The 15,958-nt window shown below is 47.1% G+C and overlaps 3 protein-coding genes across 2 annotated transcripts in view; 2 read left to right on the top strand and 1 right to left on the bottom strand.

Annotated features, from left to right (window-relative positions):
• LOC143766335 (uncharacterized) overlaps positions 1–15,958 on the bottom strand; it is a 569,027-nt gene that overhangs the window by 119,105 nt on the left and 433,964 nt on the right.
• Positions 1–15,958, top strand: part of LOC143766378 (uncharacterized) — a 400,099-nt gene that overhangs the window by 67,346 nt on the left and 316,795 nt on the right. The gene's annotated exons all lie outside the window — the stretch shown is intronic.
• Positions 11,337–15,958, top strand: part of LOC143766371 (uncharacterized) — a 33,339-nt gene continuing 28,717 nt past the window's right edge. Inside the window, exon 1 of the mRNA XM_077254017.1 lies at positions 11,337–11,432. The gene's annotated coding sequence lies outside the window, so the exon portion shown is untranslated. The remainder of the gene's footprint in view (positions 11,433–15,958) is intronic.

Raw genomic sequence — 15,958 nt, forward strand, 5'->3', positions numbered from 1 at the left:
TGTAGTAGTCACGGTGGCCCTGGCAGGGCTGCACGGCGGTGGCTATTCAGCGTGGAGCGGTCACCGGGGGGTGTCCTGTCTCCGGAGCCGGCGCGTGGTGAGTATGATGGTTCCCCTCCCTAAAATGCTGTGGGCGCCTCTGTGGGATCGGCGGCATCGTGGTGGCGCCGCTCGGAGTCTCCTGGCGAAGTCTCGGCATCCCACGCTGTTCACAGCGCTGACAGGAAGCGCTGTGGACTCAGGGTGACGTCGGGGGGCGGAGCCGGCGGTGACTTCCGGGTCGCGGAGCTTCTGCGCATGCGCAGGGGCTCCAAGATGACGGCGCCCACCGGAAAGTGTGCGCCGATCACCCTCAGGTGTCGGCTGATCCCCTGCAGCTGCAGGGGGGGAGGAGAGCAACCGGAAAGCGCGGCACGAGTACGCTGACCGAAGGAGGGGCTATATATCGGTCGCCAAACGTGCTTTCCTTGCTTCTGGCCTCCAAATCAGGATGGAGTCCGTTCAGGATCAGCAGCCTCTGCTGCTGGGCGAAGCACCTCAGATGTCTGTGGAGAAGGAGCATGGAAAAAAGAGCGATGGATCTGGCCACAGAAGCTCCTCCAGACAGGGGTCTGGAGCGTCAGCCAGGAAAAATCCCCCTCGTACTTCGGTAGCTTTCTGGGTATGGGCATCCACTGGTAAGTGATCTTCGAGAATGTTCACTCAGTGATTAGTCTCCCCTCGTGTATGTTTTCACAGGGAAAGAAAAGCGCCAGTAAAGCAAAGCATAGGGAATGTGCCATCTGCGGGGTTCCCTTGCCTGACTCATACCCTAAAAAGCTATGTGACCCCTGTATCCAGCAGACGGTAGCAGAAGAATCCTCTTCTATTGCGGCCAGTCTGAAGGAAATGGTTAGGATGGAGGTTAAGCAGTCCATTAAGGGCCTTTCACAGTCAGTAGGCCCTAAACGAAAAACTCAGTGGTCATCTGATTCGTCAGTGGAGGAAAAGAGCGTAGAATCGGACGATTCAGCAGCATCATCCTCCTCCTCGGAAGAAGACGCTGCTCGGTTTTGTTTACCCTTGGAAAGAATAGACAAGTTAATAAAAGCGGTCAGAGGCACAATGGGTATAACAGAACCCAAGCCTCAACTGTCTAAAGAACAGATGATGTTCAGTGGGTTAGAACAAAGAAAGCGTAGAGTTTTCCCACTGAATGAAAAGATACAAGAACTTATCAACAGAGAGTGGAAAAAACCGGAGAGGAAAGGTTCCTTACCACCTGCACAGAAGCGAAGGTATCCCTTTGACGACCCAGCAGTAGGTAGCTGGGAAAAAGCCCCAAAACTGGATGCAGTGATTGCCAAAGTAGCGAAGCGATCCTCTCTCCCGTTTGAAGATATGGGAACGCTTAAAGACCCCCTAGATAGGAAGGTGGATACCTTCTTAAAGGGAACCTGGGAAATGGCAGCCGGCTCCTTAAGACCTGCGGTGGCGTCAACATGCACGGCGAGGTCAATGATGGTCTGGCTAGACCAGTTAGAGACCCAATTAAAACAAGGGGCCTCTAGAGACTATTATCGCGGCTTTACCAGTAATCCAGGAGGGGGCGGCGTTTTTATCAGACGCCTCAATTGACTCCGTTAAGTTAGCAGCTAGAGCAGCGGGGCTGTCTAATGCTGCAAGGAGAGCCCTATGGTTGAAATGCTGGCCTGGGGATATGCAGGCGAAAGCAAAGCTCTGCGCTATCCCTTGTAAAGGCGAGTATTTATTCGGGCCTACCCTGGATGAACTCCTGGAGAAGGCAGGAGACGATAAGAAAAAGTTTCCCAATACCTTCAATGCATACCGTCGTCCCTTCGACAAAAGAAGGTTCAATCGGGGAGGGAAGCGCGCCTTCTCACCGGGCAGAGATCGATCCAGATGGGACGATAAGCGAAAAAGAGGTACAGGTCTCATGTTTCGCCGTAACCCGACGGAAAACAAGAAACAAGAACAATGACTAGCAATCCCAGTGGGAGGGAGACTGCTGCATTTCTCAGCAGCATGGTCAGAAATCACAAACAGCATTTGGATAAAAGACACTGTTTCCCATGGTCTCAAACTTGAATTTGTCCAGGCTCCACGGGACAAGTTCAAGCTAACACCCTGGCGCTCATCTCCCACTGAACAATTTGCCCTGGAAAAGGAAGTGAGGACTCTTTGTTCTAAAAATGTGTTGGTGGAAGTACCATATTCTCAGACAGGAAAGGGGTTTTACTCCCCCCTCTTCCTAATCCAAAAACCAGATAATACTTATAGAACCATTATTAATCTTAAGGGTCTCAATAAGTTTCTGGTAAAGCATACTTTCAAAATGGAGTCCATCAATTCTACAATAAAAATGCTCTTTGAAAATTGTTTTATGGTAGTGGTGGATTTGAAAGATGCCTACTATCATGTACCCATTCATACTGATTTTCAACAATACCTGAGAGTAGCACTGATAATGGAGGGTAGGATTCAACATTTTCAGTTTAGGGCACTCCCCTTTGGGATAACCTCTGCTCCTAGAGTGTTCACTAAAATAATCGCAGAGGTCATGGCACATTTAAGGGAGTCAAATGTCCTTATAATCCCCTACTTAGACGATTTTCTCATTGTCGGGAACTCACTGGATCACTGTCTGTCACAATGGGAAATTACTAAAGCTAAACTAGAACGTCTAGGTTGGACCATAAACTTTGAAAAATCTAAATTACAGCCTCTAAATATGCAAAAATTCCTGGGGTTAATTTTGAATTAAGTAACACAGCAGTGTCTTCTCCCCGGGGAAAAAATAGCGCTAATCCAGAGTTATGTGTTAAAAGCAATTAAATCACCCTCCATGACACTTAGGCAAGCAATGTCCCTACTGGGGTCACTCACATCTTGCATCCCCGCTGTTAAGTGGGCTCAGTTACACACCAGATCCCTGCAAAAAGAAGTTTTATTCCATGACAGAGCCCTAAATGGCGTATTAAATGGGAAATTAATTTTGGGGCCTATAACACTGAACTCCCTCAGGTGGTGGTTAGACATACAGAATTTGTCAGCAGGGGTGCCCTGGATAGTAAATGTCACCCAAGTAATAACCACAGATGCCAGCTCTTCGGGGTGGGGAGCTTATATGGGGGACATGGTGGTTCAGGGACAATGGGAACCCTTCACAACATTCTCATCCAATCAGAGGGAATTGTTGGCAATTGAATTGGCTGTTAAAGAATTCCTCATATATCTACAGGGCCAGCACGTCAGAATTCTGTCGGACAACAGAGTGGCAGTCGCCTACATAAACCGGCAAGGGGGAACACGGTCCGAGACTTTAATGCAGATCACGGATCGCTTGTTCCAGGTGGCAGAGCTCAATTTTCAATCTTTGACGGCTCTCCACATCAAAGGAAAGGAAAATATAACAGCAGATTTCCTAAGTCGAAACACGTTAAGACAAGGAGAATGGTCTCTCAACAAGGATATTTTCAACTGTATCAGCCACAGATGGGGTCAACCACTGGTGGACCTGTTCGCCACCAGAGACAACAGGAAAGTAAAACTCTTTTGCTCTCTGAATCCCAGGGAAAATCCCCTGGCGGTGGATGCTTTTCTAATAAAATGGGATTTTCCGCTGGCTTATGCCTTCCCACCACTGAATCTGATTCCTCTAGTGGTGAGAAAAATCAGAGAGGATCGAGCAAAAGTTATCCTTATTGCCCCCTTTTGGCCCAGAAGAACCTGGTTTGCCTGGCTCAGGACGATGTCTGTATCAGATCCCTGGGTACTGCCAGAGATCCCGAATTTACTCTCTCAGGGACCAATCTCCCATCCACAAGTGGCAGCGCTCCGTTTAACGGCGTGGAGTTTGAACGGTCACTGTTAATAGATAAAGGCTTCTCTCCGAACCTGGTAGAAACGCTCCTAAAGAGTAGAAAGCAAATAACTACAAAAATCTACTCTAGAACTTGGAGGAAGTTCTTGTCCGTTTCTAAATTTAATATCCAAGAAGGGGTGCCAATACAACAAATCTTAGAGTTTCTGCAAAAGGGGTTTGAGCTAAAACTCTCTACTAGTACCCTTAGAGTACAGGTCTCAGCTCTGGGTGCCCTGTTTTCCTGTAATGTAGCTAACAACTATTGGATAGCGAGGTTTATGAAGGCAGTCTGTAGAACTAGACCAGTGTATAAAGATAGATCAGTTCCGTGGGATTTAAATTTAGTTCTATCCTCACTAACAAAACCCCCCTTTGAACCTCTACACGAGGCCTCGATTAAAATGCTGACACTTAAAACAGCCTTCCTAATTGCCATAACCTCAGCTCGCAGGGTAGGGGATATCCAGGCACTTTCCAGGCTTCCCCCATATACAGAGTTCCTGACTGACAGAGTAGTCCTTAGACCAGACCCAGCATATCTACCAAAGGTAGCAACAAGGTTTCATAGGTCGCAGGAAATAGTTTTACCATCTTTTGTTCCTAATCCATCCAATCCTAAAGAGCAGGAGCTTCATACGCTAGACGTTAGGAGATCTCTCCTACAGTATATTTCAGTCACCAATAGTTGGAAGAAGGATGAGGCACTGCTTCTTTCCTTCCAAGGTCCAAACAAAGGATGTAGAGTGTCAAAATATTTACTGGCTAGATGGATTAGGGAAACTATTTCTATGGCTTATACAGTGGGTGGGGGACCAGCTCCGCAGAATCTAAAGGCACATTCCACCCGAGCCATGGCGTCATCCTGGGCAGAAAGATCTGGAGTGTCGGTGGAACAAATATGTAAGGCGGCCACTTGGTCATCCCCTTCCACGTTCTTTAAGCACTATCGGTTGGATTTGGGGTCCTCCTCTGATCTCACCTTCGGGTTAAGGGTGCTGCAGGCTATAGTCCCTCCCTAAGGTAGCTTACATCTCTGTAAATCTCTCGTAGTGCTGTCATGGGAGTCCGAATAAAGCATTAAGCTACTTACGGGTAGCGGCATTTTTCGGAGGCCCATGACAGCACCCTTAGTTCCCTCCCTATTTCACGTGGGGGTTGCACTTCCTAATTTGTATATAGTGTGAAGTATGTAGATTTCACGTATGGTGTCTAGCTACAGTTTAATAAAATATTTTTCGTTTTCAAAATGTATATAATGTATATTTGTATGCCACTAAACGCGGTAGTCCTCTCAAGGCTCTGAAATACAACTGATGCATGGGAGAGGTGCCGCCCTTTTTGTATCTGTAGGTTTCCTGTTCCTTAAGGGCGGATCCCCTCTCTCGTAGTGCTGTCATGGGCCTCCGAAAAATGCCGCTACTCGTAAGTAGCTTAATGCTTTCGCCCCATTCAAAATAAAACAATTTAAAAAAAATCAAACCTACACATATTTGGTATCGCTGCGTTCAAAATCGCCCGATCTATCAATAAAAAAAAGGATTAACCTGATCGCTAAATGGCGTAGCGAGAAAAAAAATCGAAACGCCAGAATTACGTTTTTTTGGTCACCGCGACATTGCATTAAAATGCAATAAGGAGCGATCAAAAGAATGTATCTGCACAAAAGTGGTATAATTAAAAACATCAGCTCGGCACGCAAAAATTAAGCCCTAACCCGACCCCAGATCACGAAAAATGGAGACGCTACGGGTATTGGAAAATGGCACAATTTTTTTTTTTTTTTTTTTTATCAAAACTTGGAATTTTTTTTCACCACTTAGATAAAAAAGAACCTAGGCATGTTTGGTGTCTATGAACTCGTAATGACCTGGGAATCAAAATGGCAGGTCAGTTTTAGCATTTAGTGAACCTAGCAAAAAAGCCAAACAAAAAACAAGTGTGGCATTGCACTTTTTTTTGCAATTTCACCGCACTTGGAACTTTTTTCCCGTTTTCCAGTACACGACATGGTAAAACCAATGATGTCATTCAAAAGTAAAACTCATCCCGCAAAAAATAAGCACTCACATGGCCATATTGACGGAAAAATAAAGTTATGGCTCTGGGAAGGAGGGGAGCGAAAAACAAACACGGAAAAACGGAAAATCCCAAGGTCATGAAGGGGTTAAAAACTGTTACTATGTCACTATCATTGTCCCTGCCTTCAGAAGTATTGAACATCAAGAGGAAGAAAGGGCTTGCGGTTGCTCACTGGCTTCCTTTTAATATTTGATTTGTCTGAAGGTGGGGACAGTGACGCCAGCACTGATTGGGCACAGGGCTCATGTGACGTAACGACCTCCCATGAGCCCCGGGAATGCAAGTGCTAACACTGTTGGAATGGTGCTGGCACGGGAGGGAAGTATAAGTGTTTTTATTTTAACAGGACCAAACATGAGGAACAAGAAAGGGTTGTCCAAGTAGTGGACAATCCCTTTAAACATCAAAAATCCCACATAGAGAGAAGCCATTCTCATACTGTGAGAAATGAATTAATGGAAAATTGTATTTTGTTGACCATTAAATATAACTCGGAGGGGAATAAACTATATATGTTAACAAATTGTACAAAAACGGATAACAAGACAGTCGTATAATTTAACTCCTTTGCGACATGCGCCGTACTAGTGCGGTGCATGTCTTGTCTCTCCCTTTGAATTGGGCTCCAGCGGTGAGCCCACATCTTTCCCAGCACGTTAGCTGTTTTGAACAACTAAACGCGATGGAATAGCATGCTGCTGCAAGATGCTGTGGTAGCCATGCTGGTTCAGTATGCCTTCAATTTTGAATAAATCCCCAACAGTGTCACCAGCAAAGCACCCCCACACTATCACAATTCCTCCATGCTTCACGGTTGGAACCAGGCATGTAGAGTCCATCCGTTCACCTTTTCTGCGTCGCACAAAGACACGGTGGTTGGAACCAAAGATCTCAAATTTGGACTCATCAGACCAAAGCACAGATTTCCACTGGTCTAATGTCCATTCCTTGTGTTCTTTAGCCCAAACAAGTCTCTTCTGCTTGTTGCGTGTCCTTAGCAGTGGTTTCCTAGCAGCTATTTTACCATGAAGGCCTGCTGCACAAAGTCTCCTCTTAACAGTTGTTGTAGAGATGTGTCTGCTGCTAGAACTCTGTGTGGCATTGACCTGGTCTCTAATCTGAGCTGCTGATAACCTGTGATTTCTGAGGCTGGTGACTCGGATAAACCTATCCTCAGAAGCAGAGGTGACTCTTGGTCTTCCTTTCCTGGGGCGGTCCTCATGTGAGCCAGTTTTTTGTAGCACTTAATGGTTTTTGCAGCTGCACTTGGGGACACTACAAAGTTTTCCCAATTTTTTGGACTGACTGACCTTCATTTCTTAAAGTAATGATGGCCACTCGTTTTTCTTTACTTAGCTGCTTTTTTCTTGCTATAATACAAATTCTAACAGTCTATTCAGTAGGACTATCAGCTGTGTATCCACCAGTCTTCGGCACAACGCAACTGATGGTCCCAAATCCCACTTATTAAACCTGACAGGGCACACCTGTGAAGCTCATCAAGAGAATGCCAAGAGTGTGCAAAGCAGTCATCAAAGCAAAAGGTGGCTACTTTGAAGAACCTAGAATATAAGACATATTTTCAGTTGTTTCACACTTTTTTGTTAAGTATATAATTCCACATGTGTTAATTCATAGTTTTGATGCCTTCAGTGTGAATTTACAATTTTCATAGTCATGAAAATTCAGAAAAATCTTTAAATGAGAAGGTATGTCCAAACTTTTGGTCTGTACTGTATACAGTGTTTCTACAGCCCATCTTTGACAGGTTGTAGAGCAAGTGGCAAAAATGGAAGGTGTGATGGCAAACATTGTGAAGATCTATGTGGATTTTACTTTTGAGGCGAATCGTTTGGAAGCGATCGTTCTTGAAAAGGAGCGAGAAAGACAGTGCATCATGCGTCTGCGCTGGCGTCGTTTTTGGATCCACCCAATCACTGCACTGAGAATGACACATGGGGTGTATTATATATGGAGTTGCATGGAAACCCCGAGAAGTTTTATAACTACGTTCGGATGAAAGTGGAGAACTTTGATTTTTTGGTGGAACGTATTGGACACCTCATCCGTAGAAATGACACGAATTGCCACTTCTCAGTTTCATTAGCGGAGCATCTGATGGTGACTTTTCGGTAAGCCATTTTTATTGTATCTCCTCCTGTTAAAGCTTATAATTGTAATGTTTTTGCTGGTAGTTTGTATTAATTATTGCCTTTCCTTTTTTAACAGATTCCTTGCAACTGGCGAATCCCTTTCTCACTCCATTCAGACTCGGGATTTCCACCATATTGGGGATTGTTAAACACACTTGCCGCGCATTATGGGGCTGTTTACATGAAGAATATATCATACACTGGAGAGTTGGCTGGACATAGCAGAAAACTTTACAAAAATTTGTCAATTTTCCAATTGCTTGGGTACAGTGACGGGAAACATATTGGTATCGTCAAACCTGCTGCATCTGACTCTGAATATATCAACTACAAGAAATATTTCTCCATTGTGCTCATGGCCATTGCAGACGCACAATACAACTTTATAGCGGTCGATATTGGGGCCTATGGCTGGCCTATGGCTGCTCCAATGACTCTCAAGTTTTTAAAGTGACTGCAATGGGGCGTCATTTATATGGAAACAGTTTCCAATTTCCAGCACCAAGACCGCTTCCTGAAACCTCTGGGCCACCAATGCCGTTTGTATGTGTTGGAGATGAAACGTTCCAACTCTCGGAACACCCGTTGAAGCCATACGCAAGTAGTGGATTGACGCCAACAAAAAGAGTTTTTAATTACCGCTTAACACAAGCGCAAAGAAAGGTTGAGTGTGCTTTTGGCATTCTAACATCCAATTGGCGAGTTCTGTTGACCGCTATTAACCTGAAGACTGACACTGTGGATGAGGTGGTGAAAGCTTTTGTGGTCCTGCATAATTTCATAATATGCAAGGAAGAGATTGCCATGGATGACAACTTCATTGGTACCTCCTTGAATGATTATATTACTTTTTGAAGTCCTGTTTCAGTTTCAAGAATGACGGACAAATTTATAGAGTACTTTATTTCACCTCAAGGAAGAGTAGACTGGCAGGATGAGGTAGTTTGATAGCTTTGTCTAGGACCTTGTTTTACCCAAAGTCTTGGACCATTTTTACCCAAAGTCTTGGACCTTGTTTTACCCAAAGTATTTTACCTTATCATTAAATAAATGAAAGACAAAGCTTTTTATAAAAAAACAAAATTTATTATTTACACATTTATTTAAACATTTATAAAACAACAAGGTAGTGTGGGGTGGAGATAGTCCCACTGACTCCGTACCAGGTGATACTCACTGTCTCCCAACTTTTTGTTGGCCTAAAGATTTCGTATCTCCCACCAGTATAGTCTGTAGTCACAGTCCAGGCTCCTCCAGGCGACAAGTAACACAACTGATGTCCATGTATCCTGGACCAACAATCTTTAAGTTTGTGAAATCTAGACGGCAGATCCCTCAACCATAGCACGGGGTCCAGCACAGCCGGCTACCGGTCTCCAAAACTCAATAGACCATCCATCCTGCTCAGCCTCGATCCTCTCCTCTCCATGTCACTCCAACAACTCCTCACCCCCCTTAAACATTTGCTTTTAGCTCAAAAGAATGAAGTATATTCCTTAAACCCATCACCAGGGACTGAATGTGAGACCCCCTGTAATGACAGCTCACCTGGGTCTACTATCCATCCACAGAATGGGCCTAGTTGCTGGAAGCACAATGGCTTGAGACCTTGATACTGATGAGATTAATAGGATGATTGCTCTACATTTACCTTTAGCAATCTCCTGTCTGGCCTTAGGTATACACAACATCCATTCAGCACGCCTTCCTCTGCTTGCTGTCACTGAATGGAAACATTGATTCCTGAGGATGAACTGACGAGCAACTAAATCACAAATAAAACACAGTAAGCAAATATCTAATAAAATACAATAATATTGATGTAACCGGTGCTCCGTGCTGAAAAATGTCTGCATCCCGTAGAGCTGTGGACTCCACGCTACATCCATTTGTCCAATAGTCTTTAGCAAGTGGCCAGCTCCTCACATATGTCATCTTGCACATGAGTTCTCCCCCTTCATATGCCATGTTCCCATCATATGCCATCTCTCACATGAGGTCTCACCCTCTGTGATATGACACCTCTCAGATACCATTTTCCCCCTCACACATTCCATCTACCACCTCTCATATCTTTGATTCTGTAAAACAAAAAGCAGCATGCTTGGCCCTTCATCACTGTAGCTCTGATAATTACCAATGAATGATGTCACCGCCCTGCTGCTGTCCTTGCTGCAGCTCCCCCGGTATCCAGCTGCTTCTTGGGTCTCCAGCAGCTCGCTGGTATACTCTCATCGTATGATCTCCTGCAGCTCATCTGGTATGTGCAGCTTGCCCAATTTTTATGGTCAGTGGCCACAGTGATTTGATGATCTGCGCCCTCCAGAAATTGTCTCTCTGTTCTTTCAGCAGACAAAAATTTTTTCAAGAAAAATGCACATGACCGCAAATTGGTAAGAGTTTTGAAACTCTGAGATAAAATGGCCCCAACCCCGAGCCTCGGAGCATCCACCTCCACAATGAATGGTTTTTAGAGATCGGGTTGGATTAGAACAAAAGCAGAAATAACATCACAACAAATCTCCCTATGTAATCTGAGAAATTATCATTCAGAAAGTTGTTGGTGCATTGGAGAATCCGAATGATGAGATTTCTGAATAAACCCTCAGACGGTAAAAACGCAGTTTCCCACTCATCACCCTTCATGATGCATATCAAATTGTAAGACCCTCTAAGGGCAAGGTAAGAAAACCATTTCCCCCCAAATGCTGATTATAGTCACGGCTCCTCTCCGTACACCTTGTACACACATGGCTCTGCTCAGTACACTTCGAAAACACATGGCTCCTCTCCGTACACCTCGTACACACATGTGGCTCAGCTCCGTACATCTCACGCACACGCAGCTCCGCTCCGTACACCATGTACACACAGCTTCACGCGGTAAACATCGTACACATGCGGCTCCATACACCTCGTACACACACGGCTCCGCTCCGGACACCTTGTACACACGGCTCCACTCTGTTCTCCTCGTACACAAGCGGTTCCACTCCGTACACCCCGTACACACACGACTCTGCTCCGTACACCTCGCACAAACACGACTCCGCTCCGTACACCTCATACACACACGGCTCTGATACATCCACCCTGTAAACCCCTCCTGACCCCACACATAAACTTCCCCTCATCCAGCACCATGACAACCAGCACAGCAGAGTCCTGCATACACTGAGGCCCCTGATCATGTGACCCCTGACTCCTCCCCTCCTGTGACCTCATCACAGGTCCTGTGCACAGAGCAGCCATATATGTGGTGTGCGGCTCTGCGGGTGGAGGTCGGTGCTGGAGCCCCGTTATTCTCTATGTGGAGTGCAGCTTTGCGGGTGGAGGTAGGTGCTGGAGGCTCCATTGTTCTCTATGTGGTGTGCGGCTCTGCGGGTGGAGGGATGTGGAGATTCCCCATTACTGGCGCACTAATTCTAGAATTACACTGCTCAAAAAAATAAAGGGAATATTTAAACAACAGAATATAACTCCAAGTAAATCAAACTTCTGTGAATTCACACTGTCCACTTAGGAAGCAATACTGATTGACAGTCAATTTCACATGCTGTTGTGCAAATGGAATAGACAACAGATGGAAATTATTGGCAATTATCAAGACACACTCAATAAAGGAGTGGTTCCAGGTGGGGACCACAGACCACATTTCTGTACCAATGCTTTCTGGCTGATGTTTTGGTCACTTTTGAATGTTGGTTGTGCTTTCACACTCATGGTAGCATGAGATGGACTCTACAACCCACACAAGTGGCTCAGGTAGTGCGAGCTGTGGTAAGAAGGTTTGCTGTGTCTGTCAGCGTAGTGTCCAGAGGCTGGGGGCGCTACCAGGAGCCAGGCCAGTACACCAGGAGATGTGGAGGGGGCCACAGGAGGGCAACAACCCAGCAGCAGGACAGCTACCTCAGCCTTTGTGCAAGGAGGAGCACTGCCAGAGCACTGTAAAATTACCTCCAGCAGGCCACAAATGTGCATGTGTCTGCACAAATGGTTAGAAACCAACTCCATGAGGATGGTCTGAGTGCCCGACATCCACAGATGGGGTTGTGCTCACAGCCCAACACCGTGCAGGATGCTTGGCATTTGCCACAGAACACCAGGATTGGCAAATTCGCCACTGGTGCCCTGTGCTCTTCTCAGATGAAAGATGAAAACAGGTTCACACTGAGAACATGTGACAGAGTCTGGAGACGCTATGGAGAGTGATCTGCTGCCTGCAACATCCTTCAGCATGACCAGTTTGGCAGTGGGTCAGTAATGGTGTGGGGTGGCATTTCTTTGGAGGGCCGCAAAGCCCTCTATGTGCTCGCCAGAGGTAACCTGACTGCCATTAGGTACCGAGATGAGATCCTCAGACCCCTTGTGAGACCATATGCTGGTGTGGTTTGCCCTGGGTTCCTCCTAATGCAGTACAATGCCAGACCTCATGTGTCTAGTGGATGCTTTAGTCCAGGTCTGGGAGGAGATCCCTCAGGATACCATCCGCCGTCTCATCAGGAGCATGCCCAGGCATTGTAGGGAGGTCATACAGGCACGTGGAGGCCACACACACACTGCTGAGCATCATTTCCTGTTTTGAGGCATTTTCACTGAAGTTGGATCAGCCTGTAATTTGATTTTCCACTTTGATTTTGAGTATCGCTCCAAATCCAGACCTCCTTGAGATATTAATTTTGATTTACATTTATAATTTTTATGTTTTATTGATCGCAACGCTTTCCACTATGTAGTGAACAAACATTTACAACTGGAATATTTTATTCAGTGATATCTAGGATGTGGTATTTTAGTGTTCCCTTTATTTTTTTTTAGCAGTGTATATTGCACAGGGGATATCGCAGCCAATTCCCACAAGAAGAATACTGGAAACACAGAGTTAGAAATTATTCTTTTTCCGCAGTTTCTATAGGACTTAATACATTTTTTATTCCGGAGAGTAATAGAAATACGGCAGAAAATAGAGGAGTTGCACATTGAAACTGTTAAGTAACTCTGTTAAATCTGTCAGAAAGGCAAGGTGCCATTTGCATTCTGCGTCATTGAGCTCTGGTAAATGTTTGTTTTTTGAAAGCAGAAAAGCTGTAATCTGTGGAGGTAAGTCATAGAAATGTTTCAAAACTCTCCCTCGACTCAGCCAAAGGACTTCTGTGTGGTACAGAACATCTTCATAGGCAACATTTAGCTCAGATATAATTTCCTGAAATTGTGGTTTAATGCATTATCTCTAATAAAGTTAACACAAGACTCCACAATTTTATAATTTTCATAACAGAGTCCCACTTTAGTGATTTACTACACAGCGCCTGTCAGTGGATGAGGCAGTGTATGGTTATTGGATGATAATGGTTATGTTTGTGCAGCGCCCCAGAGTCCTGGTCGTTGCAGTACTGTGGCTCCGCCACTATGGGGAGCTATGGTACGTCTGATTGCACTAAAGGAGTTTCTCTGACCAGGTAACACCTCACTACACTTCACACTCCGGCCACCAGGGGGGGTGGTCCTATCTAGTAGGCCACTCCTCACACTCTGGTAAAACTGGGGGTTGGACAGGAAGACAGGGAGAAGTAGCTGGGAAGAGCTAGTGAGAGGACCTGTCAGGGATGGGATCCTGGCAGACTCCTCAGAGCAGAACTAACCAGTGCACAACGGGAATACAGTAAAGAGGAATTAGGACCAGAAGGAGTCGTGCTGTTAGACCGAGGCAACATCCTTCTGAGGCGCAAACAGTCGGTGGCCGGAACGCCGAGCAAGTAAGAGACTTTAAGTACTACTGCAAACCACGGCAGGACAGCCAATTAAAGGTTGGCTGTCTCACTTAACACCTAAGCAGACAACGGAGGCAGCTGTGGGAGAGGGGCGACTCTAGGGTCCCGGAAGAACTCCAGGCCTACCCCGTCATACGGGTGCGTCCTACCATATCATCTGGGGGACGGAGAGAACGAACATCAGGGACAGACAGAAGCAGTTGTGAGGACTACCCCGGGAGCTCAGCAGGGAAGGACTACAACACACAGCGCTAGGAGGTAGACACTGATTCCCACCTGTAAAGAGAACTCCTGATGTGCCTTTGGACCGGCCGGTCTCAGACAGCCCTGTTGACAGCGCTCTGGACTGAGGACTCTAAAACCTTCAGTAAAGAGGTAAAGAGACTGCAACCTGGTGTCCTCATTATTTACCACTACAGCACCACCACCACCATCATCATCCATCATATCTATCACTGTACGCCCCTCAGCAGGGTCACGGACCGGGCCTAGCCACCGTGACAACCCCAGAGCAGAGACTCAGAGGCCCGGTACCGGGTACCCCTCGGCCCTGCGGCAGTGGGGGCGCTACAACTTGGCGTCACGAACAGGATCTACTTAAGCCTGAAGAATCAGGTCATGTGTGCCTTGGAACTGTGATTTATTGTACTTGGACTGTGTACTGCCATTTACCGCCAAAATTCGCCATTGCCGCGCACGGAGGGAGGAGCCTTAGCTTCGTGGGCGGAACCGGCCAAAAGAAGCGCGGAACGGAAAGCGCGGTAAGGCGCCAATCCCGGAAGAGGAACTCCGACCTCCAGCAGGTTAGTGGGAGGAAGGGACAGCCATGTCCGAGTCGGGAGGAGAGGAGGTGGCGGCCGCAGCCGCGGACGCAGGGGCAGCTCCGGTCCCCGCAGCGAGCGAAGCCGTGGCCCTAATACCACCATCGGTAGCCGCAGAACCCGCTGTTCCCCTCAGCCAGTCGGACACTGCCGCTAACACAAAAGCCATAATGCCCTTCTCTATGCCGTACCTGCCCGGAGCGGCCTGGCTCCCACGATACTCTGGGGAGTCGCATACATTCACTGACTTTAAGGAAGGGCTCTGCAGCCTGCTCGAGTTCTATCCCCTGACAGAGCCTCAGAAGGTTCATATGGTAACCGGCCAACTCTTTGGGGCGGCTCTGAGAGAATTGAAGTCCTGGCCCGCCGAGGATAAGGGAACTGCACAACAGATATTTGCAAAGCTTAAAGCCACCTTCGATACTCGCACTGCTACAGAAATTAAACTGACTTTCTATGGATGCAAACAGAGACCGCAGGATAGCTTACGGGACTATGCCCTTAATCTCCAGGAGGCGATGCGGGCCATTAAGCAGAGTGACCCCGGCAGCATGCAGGATGAGGATAAAATCCTGAAGGAACGGTTCATTGAGGGGCTCCTGTGCAGTCACCAGCGGGGCCAATTGCACTTCCTGGCCATGCAGAATCCAGACTTGACTTTTGCTCAATTCAAAGATAAAGCTATCCAGGCATTGCAGGAGCAACAGCCCAGCCGTGCAACACCTCCCCGGCGTCCCGCTCTCACATACCACCAGGAGGTGGCGTCGGATGCCCCAGTCGCCGCCGAGGCCGATGCCCAGAGCCTAGAGGACGACTCCCCTGCAGGACTTCGCCTCCAGATGCAGGAGCTAACCAAGAGCGTTGCTGCCCTGACCCGGACGGTGCAGTCCCTACAGGAGGCCCCCAAGGAGAAGATCCGGTTGGCCTCCAGACCAGAGGATGTCCCTTGGATGCAACAGAGGAGTACTCTGCCGACCAGAGGCCGGAACGACGATCGCTTCCACCCGGACGGACGACCCATCTGCCGCCGCTGTCACCAGGTGGGCCACCTTGCAAGGTACTGTCCTTTAAACGAGCAACCCCTGGGGCAAAGGGCCAACCCCCAGGAGTAGGACGGTCAGGCCCGCAGCATTGGAGAACCAAGTACATTGGAGGACGACCAGTTCTCCCTGTAGTGGTTGATGGAATCCCATTGAACGCTTTGCTGGACACCGGTTCTCAGGTGACGACTATACCTTACGTGCTTTATAAACGGTATTGGGAGGACAC

This window comes from Ranitomeya variabilis, chromosome 4, assembly GCF_051348905.1.
Source record: "Ranitomeya variabilis isolate aRanVar5 chromosome 4, aRanVar5.hap1, whole genome shotgun sequence".
NCBI lineage: Eukaryota > Metazoa > Chordata > Amphibia > Anura > Dendrobatidae > Ranitomeya > Ranitomeya variabilis.